At 66.6% G+C, this 6000-nt stretch overlaps 1 long non-coding RNA gene across 4 annotated transcripts in view; it reads right to left on the reverse strand.

The window, feature by feature from the left end:
• The window catches only part of LOC149990042 (uncharacterized), a 37231-nt gene extending 34246 nt beyond the window's left edge, over positions 1–2985 (reverse strand). For 3 of the 4 annotated variants that reach the window (XR_016508966.1, XR_016508964.1, XR_016508967.1), the window contains exons 1-2: positions 2820–2985; positions 893–1000 (exon numbers count right to left, since the gene is read on the reverse strand). This is a non-coding gene — a long non-coding RNA (uncharacterized LOC149990042). Of the gene's footprint in view, positions 1–892; positions 1001–2754 lie in introns of all 4 variants that reach the window. The other variant, XR_016508965.1, reaches the window with a different exon arrangement.
• Positions 2986–6000: the final 3015 nt, after the last annotated feature.

Genomic DNA, 6000 nt, shown 5'->3' on the forward strand with positions numbered 1-6000 from the left:
CACCTTCCATTTACTTGTGTCTGGTTTAGAACATTTGTGAAGGTTGTGCTTTGCAGAATGTCTAGCCCTTTGAAGACAGATTGCTTCGCAGGGAGTTCGTCCCTGGCTGAAGAGCTATGCTGCCACCAGAGATAACCTTATAGCCTTGCCAATTTCTGTTCCTGTTACTGCCAAGACATTCCTGCAGTCCTGCCCAGCCCCCTCTTCCTAAGGCCGTTTCCCGCCAAAGAAGCAGCAAAGGGGGCCTCATCAGTATAAAAACTCCGCGTTTTAGACTCCATTGCAGGTTGGAGCATGTTAGAGACCGGCTCAGGGTCTGCCCAACTCCTGGTCATTATTAAAATCCTTTCCTTACTTTATACACGGCTTCAGAGCGTTCCATCTCACCTATGTAGCTGCAACACTATCCCCCGAGCCACCATGGAGAGGAGTGTCACGTGAGAGTAGCGGGTCCTGCCACAGGTACTGCGGGCCCTACCACGACGGATGCGTCTGTAAGACATCCCGAGCAAGGTGTGGCGTGAGTTGCCTTGGAGATTCATATTGCCCTTGCAAAATGGTAAGAGCTGCTGCTGAGTACATAGGCGCCGGTCTCAGGATGTGCACTAGATGGCAGCAGGGAAGAGCATTTCCTGGAGTGTGCATCTGAGCCTGTGGGGGGTTCCACTCTCTCTGCCTGCATAGAGACTCCTGTCACTTCAGCCGTGGATTCTCTGAGTGCCGGGAGGGGTCTTACCGGAGAGAGTACGGAGCCCTGGCCATGGGACGGTGTGGAGGAGTCCAGCATGAGAGATTAGGGGGTGCTGGAATGTTAGCTCTGAGTCCTGGCAGGGAGTGTGGGGTGTCCAGTCACTGCCCCTCTGAGTCCTGTGAGTGTCAGGAGGGGTCTTACCTGAGAGAGCAGGGGTCCTGTGACAGCAGCTCTGGGTCAGTATGTGATTATCACATCTTCCGTTCTTAGGATGCAGAAGACTGTCTTCTTTAGTAATCAAAGACCTGACTGAAACGATATGAAGCAGAAACATTTTAAGGAAACATAGTATCTCTTTTATAGGCAGAAAAACTCTCATACTACCTTATCTGGTGCTACACAATATGGAAAAATTATTGTCATTTCAACAAAATAAAATAGAACTGAACCGTGCTTCTACGTCAGCTCACTTTTCATATTTACATTCATTTACTTAATGGAATTTCGTCCCATCGTATTCGGCTTCACCGTATAGAAAACGTCCTCTCTCTGCATTTCTCATCACGGACCTTCCACTTTCCTTCTGACATTCAGCTTTTGTCCTGCTTTTCCTCTGTCCACTCTGGCACAACCAGCCTCACTTAGAACAAACTTAATTACATTTCTCTGAAATATACATGCCCGTATCTCAATACCTTTCTCTTACACACAGTACTTTACGGCTTTTTTCTGGACCTTTCACTTGAATTCTTAACCTTTAAAAAATTTTAATTCCTTGTGAAAACTAAGAGTAAGAAATTGTCAATTCTCTGGGACACCAGTATTCTTTAGGTTGACACTGATAAACAAATTCGATCACTTCTAGAGATTACTTATTCACAGCACACATTTTTAATATTCCACAAGACGTGTTTACTAAGTCTCAAATCGCCTAAATCTGTCCATCATTTGCAGCAAAACACAAACAAGCCTGTGTTCTGTCCGCCTAACCCTCACCCAAACTCTCCCTGACGCCACACAAAAACCTCAAAACCCCACGAATGTCCTCACCAAGCCGACTCTGCGGGCCCTCTGTAGATGACGCTCCCGCCGCCCCCCTGCGCCTCCCGGTCCCCGGAGGCGCCCCCCGGGGCTGCAGAAGCCGGTGAAGCACCTCGGCCCAGCGGCACCGCGCGGAGCCACGGACGCGGCCTGACAACACAGAGCCAGCCCGGGGACCAGCGAGACGCAGGCGCACGGGAGAACCCTGGGACACGGGGGCGGTCGGGCGCCCCCTGCCGCACCGGCCTGCGCCGCACAGTTCAGCCGGGCCCTGGGTCCCCTTCTAGCCGTCCTGCTTACATCCATTCCTTGGGGGACATTCCAGCTGCAGTGGAGACACGAACCCCAGGACGTCTCCCTCCCGGCCCCGGAGCAGCAGGAGAACGGTCTGGAGAGCACAGCGCCCACGCCACGAGCCCGCTGCCCAGACGCCGCGCGCGGGCCCCGGCCCCTCGCCCGCACGTCCAGAGCGCCCGCTTCGGCCCCCAGGGGGCAGCACGGCTCAACGCTCCCTCCCTCCTCCGGCTCCGCTGGCAACCGGAGAAGTCCTGCGCTCCTGACCACGCTCCCGGGGCGCCAGGGTCCCCGTCTCTCTCCTTCCCGGGAGAAAAGAGCAGCAGCCCGGCGGCCCTGGCCAGCACAGCGCCGTGAACCCCCAGCCGGCGCCAGCTGCGCAAACCCGCCCGACCTGCCCTCCCGCCCCGGTCACGGCTGAGGCCTGGAGGGAGGGCCGGTTTGCGGCGACGCTGCTTCGCTCTGCTCCCTCTTCCTCCGCACGGGGAAGGAACCCCCAAACCTGTGGGAGCGGCGGGCCCCTTGTCCCGTGCCCTGCCTCCCCAGCTCTCCTTCCAGCCTCTCGGGGCCTCTGTCACCTCCGCCCACCGACAGGTCTCCGCTCCGCAGGCCTCAATCCGCTCCTATTCCCCCCAGTTCTGCCCGGGCCCTCCCCCCACCCCGCCTCCAGTTTCCCCCTCTCACCGCGTGCCGCGGACGTCTCCGGTCCAGCCTTCTCCCCGGCCCACCTCTTCCCGCACGGCTCACAGGGCTCCGGCCCTCCTTCCAGACGCGCCTCCGTCCGCCTTCTCACCTGGGCTTCTCCTCACCGCCACCCCGACCTGCCGGGACCGCAGCCCCGCCTTCACCTCCGCCCGTCGCACCCCTCCAGGCCTGCACCTGGAAGCCTCCGAGTCACTCGTCCTCCTCCCGCCGTTCTGGAACAGAGCGCGCCCGCGCCGCCCCCTTCCGCTGTCCTCGCTGAGAGCTCGCCGCCCGCGCACCGCAGCGGACGCCCCTCCTGAGCCCTGCGCCGACCACGCCTCCATACGAGGGGTCATCTGCGAGCACGCGCACGTGGGGTCATCCGCGCACGCGTACGTGCCCACGTGGGGTCATCTGCGCACGCGTACGTGTGGACGGGGCGTCTGGACAGCCGCGTAAGGTCACTTGCGTAAGGTGGGGCGCGGCGATGGATCCTTCAGGTTGGGTGGGCTGCTGTGGGGCCCGCAGAGTACTCTCAGCTGCGGCGGTGGAGGAGGCGGTGGGTGGCAGCGGCCGGAGCGGGAGCGGCGGCGACGACGGCCCCAGCGGCGGCGGAGGTAGGAGAGGCCGTCGGAGGGGCGGCGGGGGCGGGAGCGCCGGTGGCGGGAGCGGAGGAGGGGGTGCGGCGGCCGAGGTGCGGTCGGTGTGAGCGCCCGGAGCGGCGGCGGCGGCGGCGGCGGCGTGAGCGGGAGGGCGGCTGCGGTGGGACCGGCCCCGGCGGCGGCGTGAGCCGGGAGGGAGGCAGCGGTGGGACCGCGTCGGCGGCCGCGGCGGCGGGAGCGCCGGGAGCCGGAGCTGGGGAGGCGGCTGAGGTGCTATGGGCCACCGGCTCTCCCGCCGCCCCCGCTCCCGTCTCCTCCGCCGCCGCTCCGGGCCCTCCCGCCGGTAGCACCTCCGCCGCCGTCCCCGCTTCTGTCAAAGACGCCGCCGCTGATCCGACAGGCGGCGCCACCGACCCCGCGCCGCCCGCCACCGGCTCTCCGACGGCCTCTCCTACCTCCGCCGCCGCCGCTGCTACCGCTCCAGCCGCTGCCGGCCCCGGTCCCAGCGGCGGAAGAGGTAGGAGAACTTGTCGGAGGGGCGGCAGGAGCGGCGGCGGCGGAGGAGGCGGTCCCAGTGGCGGTGGAGGTAGGAGAGGCCTTCGGAGGGGCGGCTGGAGCGGGAGCGGGGTCTGTGGGACCCGGGGCCGTCGACGGCGGGAGCGTGGGCGGCGGCGGTGCGTCCGGAGCCGGTGGTGGCGAGATCGGGGGTTGCAGCAGTGGGACCGGGTCCGGCGGCGGCGTGAGCGGGGAGAGCGGCGGCGGTGGGACCGGGTCGGCGGCCGCGGCGGCGGGAGCGCCGGGAGCGGGAGCTGGGGAGGCGGCGGAGGTGCTATGGGCCACCGGCTCTCCCGCCGCCCCCGCTCCCGTCTCCTCCGCCGCCGCCGCTCCGGGCCCTCCCGCCGGTAGCACCTCCGCCGCCGTCCCCGCTTCTGTCAAAGACGCCGCCGCTGATCCGACAGGCGGCGCCACCGACCCCGCGCCGCCCGCCACCGGCCCTCCGACGCCCTCTCCTATTTCCGCCGCCGCCGCTACCGCTCTAGCCGCTGCCGGCCCCGGTCCCAACGGCGGAAGAGGTAGGAGAACTTGTCGGAGGGGCGGCGGCGGAGGACGCGGTCCCAGTGGCGGCAGAGGTAGGAGAGGCCTTCGGAGGGGCGGCTGGAGCGGGAGCGGGGTCTGTGGGACCCGGGTCCGGCGGCGGCGTGAGCGGGGAGGGCGGCGGCGGTGGGACCGGGTCCGCGGCCGCGGCGGCGGGAACGCCGGGAGCAGGATCTGGGGTGGCGGCGGAGGTGCTATGGGCCACGGGCTCTCCCGCCGCCCCTGCTCCCGCCTCCTTCGCCACCGCTCCGGGCCCTCCCGCCGGTAGCACCTCCGCCGCCGTCCCCGCTTCTGTCAAAGACGCCGCCGCTGATCCGACAGGCGGCGCCACCGACCCCGCACCGGCCCTCCTACGGCCTTTCCTACCTCCGCCGCCACTGGGACCGGCGCCGGTGGCGACTGGAGCGGGGGCGGTGGCTTTGGGACCGGGGTCCGCGGCGGCGGGATCGGGGGCGGCGTCAGCGGGAGCGGGGGAGCCGGCGATCGGACCGGTGCCGGCGGTGGCGGGAGCCGTGGGAGCGGCAGGAGCGGTGGGTGGCAGCGGCTGGAGTGGTAGCGGCGGCGCTCCCAGCGGCGGCTGCTGCGGAGGTAGGAGAGGCCGTCGGAGGGCCCGCGGCGGCCGTTGCCCGTGCCCCAGCTCGAGGTGGAGAAGCACGGAAGCGACCTCGAGAGGCATCTGGGCGCGCCCTTGCCACAGAATCTGGGCAAGCTGGCGCGAGCGCCTTCCTCCTGCCGGCCCTCCCCGCGCCCCCCCACCAGGGAGTTCCAAGTGTATCCAGGCAACAGCCCCAAGGGATACTTCCTGGCGAGCTCTGGCTGGCTGCTGAGGAAGGTTTCTGTGCTCCCGGACAGAGCTCCGGGACAGAGCTCCCAGACGCGCCCAATGGGCAACTGCCTGAGTGCACTCTGCCCCCACCCCCCGCCCTGGGGACCAGTGGGCCAGCTCAGAGCTCCCCCAGGTGGCCAGTTTCCCTTGGTCCGCCAGCGGCACCCAGTTGTCCGCGCTCCTCCACCTCCTGCAGGGCCAGCCCGCCAGCACCTGCTCACATGCGGTGTTGCAGCCTTCGTGAGTGTCTGTGTGAGGATCCCCCAGAGCCTATGGCGTTTGCTCGGGATCCTGAGGTCCCTGTACCAGTGGGCCTGTGGGGGGCACGGGGAGGAGGTAGGTGAGGAAGGGTGGGGTGCCCACTGTGCCAGAGAGTGAGGGTGAGGGCTGTGAGGGAGCCCCGCCTACCTGCAGGCTCCCTGGGGCCCAGGGAGGCCTCCGTGCCGCGGTGCTCAGGCCTGGGCCCCTGCAGGGCACCCTCCAGGTGCAGGGCCAGGAAGACGGAAGGCGTGGTAAGTCCCAGGCCTCCGTGAGGGGCTCCCCCTGCCTTTGCAGGAAGAGGAACCCCAGCACCAGCTCCTATAGCTCCACCCGAGGCTGCCCTCCGGTGGAGAGGGGGACGCATGCCGCCCCTTGCCAAGCCGGGCTGCCCCAGAGGGCCCGGAAGACGCTGAGGCAGCAGCGCCCTGGGGCTCCCTCCTCAGCTGCCGCCCTGCCACGGAGGCTGAGCCAGCCTGAGCAGGGCCGGGGTGCCACCAGAGGGGACA

This window comes from Furipterus horrens, unplaced genomic scaffold, assembly GCF_987537825.1.
Source record: "Furipterus horrens unplaced genomic scaffold, mFurHor1.1.pri manual_scaffold_33, whole genome shotgun sequence".
Lineage (NCBI taxonomy): Eukaryota > Metazoa > Chordata > Mammalia > Chiroptera > Furipteridae > Furipterus > Furipterus horrens.